The sequence below is a fragment of the Protopterus annectens genome, chromosome 11.part0, assembly GCF_019279795.1.
Source record: "Protopterus annectens isolate FY-2018-M chromosome 11.part0, PAN1.0, whole genome shotgun sequence".
Classification (NCBI taxonomy): Eukaryota; Metazoa; Chordata; order Ceratodontiformes; family Protopteridae; genus Protopterus; species Protopterus annectens.
Window position 1 is genome coordinate 381098722 of NC_056745.1, and position 10380 is coordinate 381109101.

Here is a 10380-nt window from a genome sequence, read left to right on the forward strand (position 1 = left end):
TTTCTCCCTGCTTGTAATTGCTTCATTAAAACTTTCCCTGGGGAGCATTTTTTTTAAAATGTTGTAGATTAAATGATCTAGACTGCCATTTTACATGTACAATTACATCCCTTTATTTTATTTTGTACTCTTGCTGTGTAACTCCTTGATGCAGAAAATCTGGATTTGTTACAAAATTGTGGCAGTACGGATGTTGTTAGTCTTGCATATTCAAAGAACTTACTTTTTATGAACGGTTTTCTTTTACTGCAATGACTACTCAAACCAGAGTTTACAATTATGGCAACTTCTATGATTTTTTTTAATCTCCCAATCAGTTCAAACCCCCCCCCCCATTTTATTAATGCCATGGCAACACTGAGTACCATTCATGAAATTAGTACCATTTCATTCTTTTCAATAGATCTTTCCTCCATACCCACAATACATCAAGGAAGATCTCTAGTTAATGGGGAGAGGGGGGAAAGTAAAGTTGTGTACCTACCATAAATGTAGATGTTCGAGTGTATTCACTGTTGCAGTCATTACTCTTGGGTTATCCTGCTGGCAGGCTACCCGCAGTCGGCTAGAATTCCAAAGTCTAGGTCTGGTGTCGGTTGCTGTCGCCTCTTCCCTGACGTTAGTGCGCCAGGGGTATAAAAGATGCAGCCGACGACATTTTCTTCAGTTTTTCTTGCCCCAGAAATCAGGTGCCCCAAATAGGTAGGCTGAAAAATATACCAATAAGAAATGCATGCACAAAAATAACATTTCCTTCATCTACAAGCAAATACACCAAAAAGGTTGTATAGGATAGAGAAGTGCAGATAAGTCCTAGCAAGGAGAAGGGGATGGTGGGTGGGAACCTGGACTTCAACAGTGAATACACTTGAACATCTAAATTTATGGTAGGTACACAACTGTACTATGTTTATCGTGTTTCACTGTTGCAGTCATTACTCTTGGGTAGAATCCCAAAGCTGAGGATGGGTAGCTGGGCTAAATAGGATTAGGAGAGGCTATGAGGCCCTGCAGAACTGCAGTGGCAAAGCCTGCTCTGGACTCAGAGCAGAGAGGCAAGTGGCAGTGCTTTATAAAGGTGTGCACTGAACTCCAAGTTGCAGCCTCTAAGATTTCTTTGGTTGGTACTCCTCTGAGGAAGGCTGCTGAAGTGGCTGCTGCTCTGGTGGAATGAGGCCTAATGCCCTTAGGCACTGATTTGCCATGTTGAGAATAGCAGAAATGGATGCAATGGCCTATCCATTTTGAAATAGTCTGTTTTGAGATTGCCTCTCCTTGTGATCCTGCAGCATATGACACTAAAAGTTGCTCAGTCTTTCTGAAAGCTTTAGTTCTGTCCAAGTAGAAGCGTAACTGCCTGTGTATGTCCAAAGAGTGCAGAATTTTCTCACCCTTGTTCTGTGGATTTGGGTAAAAGGTAGGCAAGTGAATGGTTTGATTGAGGGCCACACTGGACACCACCTTAGGCATAAATGTAGGGTTTGTCCTCAGAGAAACCCTGTCTGGATGAAAAATGATGAAAGGTTCCACAGCCATGAGTGCTTGTAACTCCAAGACTTGCCTTGCAGAGGTTATGGCTAGGAGCAGAGCTGTTTTCCAGGATAAGAGTTTAATATCCGCTGTTGATGCTGGCTCGAAAGGAGGCAGTGTGAGTTTTTCCAAAACATAACTGGGGTCCCAGGCCGGAATTGGTGCTCTCCTTGGATGCCTAATGTTTTTGGCCCCTCTGAGGTACTGCCTTATTAAAGGATGAGAAAAGATAGGTGGTTCCGTATTGTAATATGCAGAAATGGCAGAGGCATGAATCTTAATTGATGAGAAAGAAAGGCCTTTGTTCAGCATCTCAGTTAGGTATTGTAAAATCTGAGGAATATTTGGTACAGACTTGTTCCTGGTTCCAAGCACAGAATCTCTTCCATTTTTCTGTGTAAGATTTTCTGGTGCTGGACCTCCTGGCCTCCAAGATAACATCCATAACAGCTTTTGAAAGAGGAGTTTTCTGAATGGCTACATAATCCGCCATGCTGTCAGATTTAAGGTCCTGAGTTGGCTGTGCAGGATCTGATTGTTTTGTTGGGTCAGCAAGTGAGAAGTTTGAGGCAATATCCATGCTGGACCTTGAGACAAGCTCTTTAGGATTGGGTACCAGTGCTGGCGTGGCCAGTCTGGTGCAATCAGAATCATTTTTGGCTTCTCTTGTCTGACCTTTAGGAGTACTCTGGGAAGGTGAGGCAGAGGGGGAAAAGCATATACTGTTAGATTTTTCCAGCTGAATGATCGGGCGTCCACTTTCCATGCTTGCTTGTGGTAAATCCTTTTGCAAAATCTCTGCAATTGACAGTTGTGAGGGGAGGCAAATAGATCTATGTCTGGGCATCCCCATTTCCTTATTATCATCCTGAAGACTTGTGGATCCAGTTTCCATTCGTGGGGATCCATGAGGTTTCTGCTTAGTTTGTCTGCCAGAATATTTGTTTTTCCTGGCAGGAATTGTGCTTGCAGGTGAACTTGAAAAGCCAATGCTGTGTCCCATAAGGTCATTGCTTGTCTGCAGAGGGGGTAGGAATGAGTACCTCCCTGCTTGTTTATGTACCACATGACCATAGTGTTGTCTGTCTTTATCAGTAATTGTCCTGGATGAAGCAGGTCCTTGAAAGCTGTCAGGGCATTTTGAACAGCTAGCTTCTCTTTTTGATTGATGTGAAGATGCATCTGGTTTGTAGGCCATGCGCCTGAATACATTTTCCTGCCATATGGGCCCCCCAGGCATAATCTGATGCATCTGTTGTCAGTGTCTGTCTGGCTGTGGGTAAACTGAATGGCAGACCCTTGTTGTGGTGACAGGCTTCTGCCCACCATCAAAACTCCTGTTGTAGGCAAGGAATGAGTGCAATTACTGTCTCCAGGCTATGGCAATGCTGAATCCAAATACTTTTCAGATACCATTGTGCTTTCCTCATATGTAGTCTGGCATATGGAATTAGTAGAATGCAGGATGCCATGAAAGCCAAGGCCTGCAGGATTTTCCTTGCAGATAAGTGGGTTTTTGTTGCCAATTTCTTGAAGTAAGTAGTCAGTTGTTTTTGCTTGTCTGGCATGAGATAAGACATCTGGGCAGTTGTATTTAAGCTTGCACCCAGGAATATCATCTCTTGAGAGGGCACTATTTTTGATTTATTTTTGTTTACTGCGTACCCTAGGCCAATTAGTAATCTTTTTACAAATGCCAGATGCTTTAGAAGAGTGTCTTTGTTCTCTGCTTGAATTAGGCAGTCGTCCAAATAGGGATATATATGAATTCCTTTTTGTCTGCAAAATGCAATTACTGGTGCCAGGCATTTTGTAAAGACCCTGGGTGCAGTGGATAAGCCAAAGGGCAGTGCAGAGAACTGGTAATGCATTGAGCCAGCTATGAATCTGAGGTATCTTCTGCAAGATTGTCTGATTGGGACATGTAGGTATGCCTCTTTTAGGTCCAAAGTTACGAGCCAAGCCCTCTTGCCCAGCATGGGCAGTAGCTGCTGAAGAGTCAACATCTTGAATTTTGGAACTTCCAGAAACGTATTTAGTATAGACAGGTCCAGAATTGGTCTCCAGGTTTTGTCCTTCATGGGTACTAAAAAGTCTGGAGTAAAATCCTTGCCCCTGCTCTTGTTGTGGTACTTGCTGAATGGCCCTCATGTCCATGAGGGCTGTAATTTGTTTTTGTGCCTCTGCCCATTGATTGTGCGGCAGGTCTGGCATGCCCTTTGACCTTGGTAGGGTGTGAGAATGGAACCTGTAGCCTTGGGAAACTATGTTCAGAACCATTTGTCTTGGGTAACCATTTGCCAATTTGATGAAAAAAGTGCTAGTTTTCCCCCTAAGGGGGCTGTCAAAAGAAAACTGCTTGGAACTGGTAGAGGAAAGTCATTGGGACTGTTTCCTGTACGGCTGTGATTTGTCTTCTCCACTTTTGGAGGTAGGAGCACCCCATTGTTTAGGCCTGTATGAGCCTTGGGCTGAGATCTGCCTCTGGGACGCATGTATCCGCCTCTTTGTGGTCTGTCTGAGACCGGAAAGGACCAAATTTTAGAAGGCCAGTTCCTGCTAAACCTGGGTGGCTGTACCTGTAAGAAATCCTTGACTGTCTGCATAGATTTTGCTTTATCCCCCATTTTTTTCAACACCTCTTCTGCTTTAGTACCTAACAAAGTATCATGCTGTAATGGTGCATCTAATAATTTTGCTTTAACATGATCAGGCAGATTTTGTTCCTTTAACCAAGCATGCCTTCTAATAACAGAACCTGTACAGTGGCCCTGCAAGAGGCCTCCAGTGAATCATAACCACATTGCAAAGTATGCTTTCCCACTTGTTCAGTTGCATGCAATAAATCCTGCAATTCCTTGTTCTCTGAACATTCAGTATTTGTCAACATTTTCTGTTTAAGAAGTGACATTAAATATTGCTGATATTTAAGCATATGAAATTGACAATTTAAAGCCCTTACAGCCAGGGTGGCAGAAGTGCAAACTTTTCCCCCCATCTGTCTAGAGCCCTAGAATCCCTATCAGAGGGGACAGGGTTTTTTGCAGTGTAAGCTTTAACCCCCTTGGGACCCTGAGATATAGTTTCTGGGTCAGCAGGGTTTTTTTATATAGGAATTTATGAGAATCCAGGACCCTGTAGTATCTGTCTGGCTTAGCAGGTGCAGGGGGTAAAGAGTCAGGGGACAGTCCGGACTCTGAAAATACATCATCTACAATGTCTAGAACAGGTGGAATAGCAAGGGATCTGTGCTGAGGAAGAAGCAGGAAGTCTCTGAGCCTTTTCTTAGACTCAGAATAATCTTGGCTCTCCCAGTGGAAATGCTCCCTCATAGTATGCAGTGTTTCCCCAAAAGAATAGTCCTCAGGAGGAGAGGCTGAAGGAATGGATTCTTCAGCATCAGAATCCTCATAGGGAAGCATGGAGTAATCCTGTTCAGAAGAGGAATCAGAGGAAATAGATACCTGATCAGAAGAATCATACTCTGTCTCTTGCCTAGGCCTCTTATCAGGAGGGGGATGGGAGCCCCTGATCAAAGTAATTAGGTCTTCGGCCATTTTGAGCATCTGTTTTTTAGGCATGGAAGTCTAGGAGAATGCTGTACTTGTTTCTTTGTCTTTAGAGCTGCTTTAGTCTTTGAAGCTGAAGATGGCTTAACATATAGTTGTGTAGGTCTGAAAACACCCTCAGAAGCCGATGTCTGCTCAGCGGCTCCAGACCTATCTGAGGGATTGATTTCCGAGTGTCCAATACCTTGAATTTCCAGAGGCCCAGTTGGCTCCACGTGGGAGTTGGTAGTGGCCTGTGGCTCTGAGGTAGCAGGCGCCAGGGGCTGCGAAAGCGCCTCACTGAGAACCGGCGACTGGCCTAGAAGAGGCTTCGTCGTCGGTTTTGGACCTTGGATGCCTATCATTGTCCTTGTGTTTTTTGTAAACTCCGGTTGTCAGCTGTTCCACCGGCATTATATAATTAAATCTTCGGCCAAAGTAATGAAATGCAAAATCGAACTGACGCTTGATAGTGCGTTGGTTGAATCTAGCACAAAACTGACAGCTAGCAATGTTGTGATCAGGGCCTAGGCAAGGAATACAGTAAGAGTGAAAATCCTTATGAGGTATTTGCTTCCCACAAGAAATACAATTGTTAACTTTTTCTGACATCAGTCTGGAGCAAGAAAAAAGTTTCCCCAACGGGGTACTTAGCTTTAATGAAGACTTCAGTTCTGAAATTCAGATTTGAAAATCTCAGGAGTCGGCCAACCGGCACTTGCGAACTGCTTTTGCTTCGGGCACTGCGTGGCAAGAAAGACTGAAGAAAATGGCGTCGGCTGCATCATTTATACCCCTGGCGCACTGACGTCAGGGAAGAGGCGACAGCAACCGACGCCGGACCTAGACTTTGGAATTCTGGCTGACTGTGGGTAGCCTGCCAGCAGGATAACCCAAGAGTAATGACTGCAACAGTGAAACATGATGAACATCTGTCTTATGGTATACTTAAGTAGTTATTGTTGCCTTTAATGAATACCAATATTCCCAACTGCATCCCAATTCCACATTGCTTCACTATCTGCTTGTATGAATAGAAGTGTCATGGTTTATATGTATCCCAGTACAGAACAAGTGAAATCTACCTTTGTCCTTTTAATCTTTAGTTCATATAGCTTTCTTGTTTGCTTTTAAAGTTAATGGTTTACTTCATTTTCCTTTACAAAATTTTTAGATCCCGTGTCTTAACTACTTGTACATTTACATTATAATGTTTACACAATTTCCAGTTCAACAGTCTTACCACATCACTCTTCCCTTCAGTAAACAAAACCTTGGCCCCATGTATATAACAGCCAGCCGCAAACTGTGCAGCTGTTTCTAGTTTTGTATTACTAAACTTAACATTTACCTCTTTCTCACTTTTACTGAATCTGTAAACCACTTCATACAAAACCCACAATCTTGAGCTGCCATCGGCCTTTTATCGTTCAGCTGGAGATAATATTTCTTTAATTACTCATGCAATGACTCTTGATTTAAATGTAGTTTATTCCAGTAGTCCTCTGTATTTATCACCATAACCATGTTTTTTTTTTCAACTTGCTCAGCTTTGTTTTTAATGTCATTCATTTTATTTATATATTGACTGCACTTTGTGCTGCTGCCTACTGTAGGTTTAACTTCAGAGTATACTCCCCTCTGAAATAATTCTACTCATCTGGGGAAAATATTTTTTTTTTCATGGCACAAAACTTTCACTATATTTGATGCTATGGATAACACTGCAGGTAACCACTCAACTGCAGACATGTACATATACTCAGTTCTGAGGTCAACATCTCTCAAATTATATATTAGCTGAAAAAAGAGAGAGAGAGAAAAAGTACAGTTGTGTACACTTACCATAAACGTAGATGTTAGAGTGTATTCACTGTTGCAGTCATCACATTTGGGTTATCTGCTTGCAGTAGCCCTTAGTCAGCCTGATTATCAAAGTCTTGGGTCCTGCGTCGGTTGCTGTCTCATCTTCTATGATGCCAGGTAGGCAGGGGTATAAAGCATGCAGCCGATGCCATTACTTTAGTTTTTCGTGCCCCCATAATGGGAAGCAATTATTTACAAGGTTACACCTCCAACAAAAACGTAAATACACCAAAAAGCTTTAAGCATAGTAAACAAGAATAGAGGTATAGTCAATAGAATTCAGGGGGCTGGAGGGTGGGTAACCAGGACTGCAACAGTGAATACACTCAAAACATAACTGTACTATGTTCTTCGTGTTTCACTGTTGCAGTCATCACATTTGGGTAGATTCCCAAAGCTAAGGATGGGAGGAGGTAATTAGATAGCATTAGGACCAGCTATAAGGCCCTGCAAGACTGCAGTGGCAAAGTCAGCTCTGGATTTAGAAAAAAATTGGCAAGTGGTAATGCTTGGTGAAGGTATGTACAGAACTCCAGGTAGCAGCTTCTAGGATGTTCCTGGTAGGGACACCTCTGAGAAAGGCTGTAGAGGTAGACGCAGCCCTGGTTGAATGTGGTCTTATCCCCTGTGAGGTAGGTTTTCCATGGTGCTTATAGCAGAAATTAACGCAGTGGCCTATCCACTTAGAAATGGTTTGCTTTGAAATTGCCTTCCCTTCTGCCCTTGCTGCAAATGCAACCAGCAGCTGTTCAGATTTCCTGAGAGGTTTAGTCCTGTCCAAGTAAAATCTAAGTTGTCTGTGCACGTCCAAGGAGTGCAGTATTCATTCCCCTTTGTTCTGTGGATTAGAAAAGAAGGTTGCCAAATGAATGGACTGATTAAGGGCCACACTGGATACCACCTTGGGCATGAAGGAGGGATTGGTCGTGAGGGACACCCTGTCTGTATGAAAGATGATGAAAGGCTCCACTGCCATAAGGGCCTGTAATTCAGACACCCTTACTGCTGAAGTGATGGGCTAGAAGGAAGGCTGTTTTCCAAGAAAGGAATTTCAACTCTGCATTTGCAGCTGGCTCAAATGGAGGTAGAGTGAGCTTTTCCAACACAAAGTTAAGGTCCCAGGCTGGAGTAGGGCTCTCCTGAGTGGTCTTAAGTTTTTGGCCCCTCTGAGGAACTGCTTCAGCAGTGGGTGAGAGAAGAGGGGTGGTTCTGTATTGTAATGAGCTGAATCGGCTGAGGCATGAATTTTGATGGAGGAAAAGGAAAGGCCCTTGTGAAGCATCTCAGTTAAGTATTGAAGAATCTGAGGTAAATTGGGCACTGCTGTGGCCACCCCCTGAGTTTGGTTCCAGGAACAGAATCTTTTCCATTTTTCAGCATAGGATTTTCTAGTACTAGGTCTCCTTGCTTCCAGAATGACATCCATCACTTGCTTACTAAGGGAAGGTAACAGAGAGATCAGGTAATTAGCCAGGCTGCCAGGTTCAGGGTTTGAAGCTGTGGGTGCAGAATCTGGCCCTCCTGCTGGGACAGCAGGGCAGGGGTCTGAGGCAGGTGCCATGGTGCCAGCAGTGACACACTGCGCAAGAGGGGGTACACCAGTGTTGGCGTGGCCAGTCTGGTGCAATCAGTATTGTCCTTGGTTTGTCCTGTTTGATCTTTAGTAGTACCTTGGAGAGGAGAGGCAGAGGAAGAAAGGCAAGCTGATAGTTTTTTTCAGGTGAAGGACAGGGCATCCACTTTCCAAGCTTGTTTGTGGGGAGTCCTTGTGCAGAATTTGTCCAATTGGTAGTTCTGGGGGAGGCAAACGGGTCCATCTCTGGGCTCCCCCATTTGTTTCTCAACATGTTGAATATCTTTGGTTCCAGTTTCCACTCGTGTGGGTCCATGAGATTTCTGCTTAGGTCATCTGCCAGTGTATTTAGCTTTCCCGGCAGGAACTGAGCCTATAGGTGCACATCGTAGCTCAAGGCTGTGTTCCACAGAGCCATGGCTAGTCTGCAGAGAGGATATGAGTGGGTTCCTCCCTGCCTGTTTATGTACCACATAACAGTGGTATTGTCCATCTTTACCAATAATTGTCCTGGAAGAATGTGGTCCTTGAAGGCTGTCAGAGTATTCTGTAGAGGTAATATTTCTTTTTGATTGATATGCAGGTGCATTTGAGTTGGGTTCCATTTGCCTGAATGCACTTCCCTGCCAATTGAGCCCCCCATGCATAGTCTGATAAGTCTGTTGTTAGAGTTTGGGCGGCAGGGGGTAGAGTGAATGGCAGTCCCTTGTTGTGGTGGCAGGCCTCTGCCCACCAAAGGAACTCTCTCATAAGACAAGGTATGATAGGAATCATTGATTCTAGATCCTGAGAATGTTGACACCATAGGCTTTTTAGATACCACTGTAGCTTCCTCATATGCAGTCTTGCATATGGAATCAGTAGAATGCAGGAGGCCATGAAACCCAGGGCTTGCAGTATTTTCCTTGCAGATAGCTGAGTCTTTGTGGCCAGTAGCTTGAAGTAGGCTGTCAAATGAACTTGTTACTCTGGCGTGAAGTAGGCCATCTGGGAAGTTGTATTCAAGCTTGCTCCCAGGAATACAATTTGTTGGCAGGGTACAAGATGTGATTTCTTTTCATTTATGGTGCACCCCAGAGAAGTTAGCAATTTCTTTACAAATGCCAGATGATTTAATAGTATGTCCTGGCTTTCTGCCTGAATTAGACAATCATCCAGGTATGGGTATATTTGAATATTTCTTTGCCTGCAAAATGCAATGACTGTAGCTAGGTACTTGGTGAACACCCTGGGCGCAATAGATAAGCCAAAGGGCAGTGCAGAGAACTGATAGTGCATGTAGCCTGCTTTGAAGCGTATGTATCTTCTGCGAGATTCCCTGATTGGAATGTGCAGGTAGGCTTCCTTTAAATCCAGTGTTGCCAACCAGGCATCATTGCCTAGCATAGGAAGCAGCTGATGAAGAGTTAGCATCTTGAATTTTGGGATTACCAAAAATGTGTTTAGGATAGATAGGTCCAGGATAAGACACCAAGAATAGTCTTTTCTGGGTACCAGAAAAAGTCTTGAGTGGAAACCATGTCCCCATTCTTCTGCTGGGACAGGTTGAATAGCCCTGATGCTTAAAAGAGAGAGAACTTGCTTTGGAGCCTCTGCCCACTGATTTGGGGGTAGATTTGGCCAACCATTTGGGGTTGATAAGGAGTGGAAGTGGAATCTATATCCTTGGGAAACTATATTTAAAACCCGTTTGTCTTGGGTAATGAGTTCCAATTGTTTGCATGCAGGGCAATCTTTCCCCCTAAAGGAACAGTCAGTTGTTCAGGGATTGGAAGGTTTAAAGTTTAAGTCATTGAGACAGTTTACCATAGGGGGAGTCTTACTACTCCCTGCTTTGGAAGTGGGAGCCCCTCACTGCTTAGT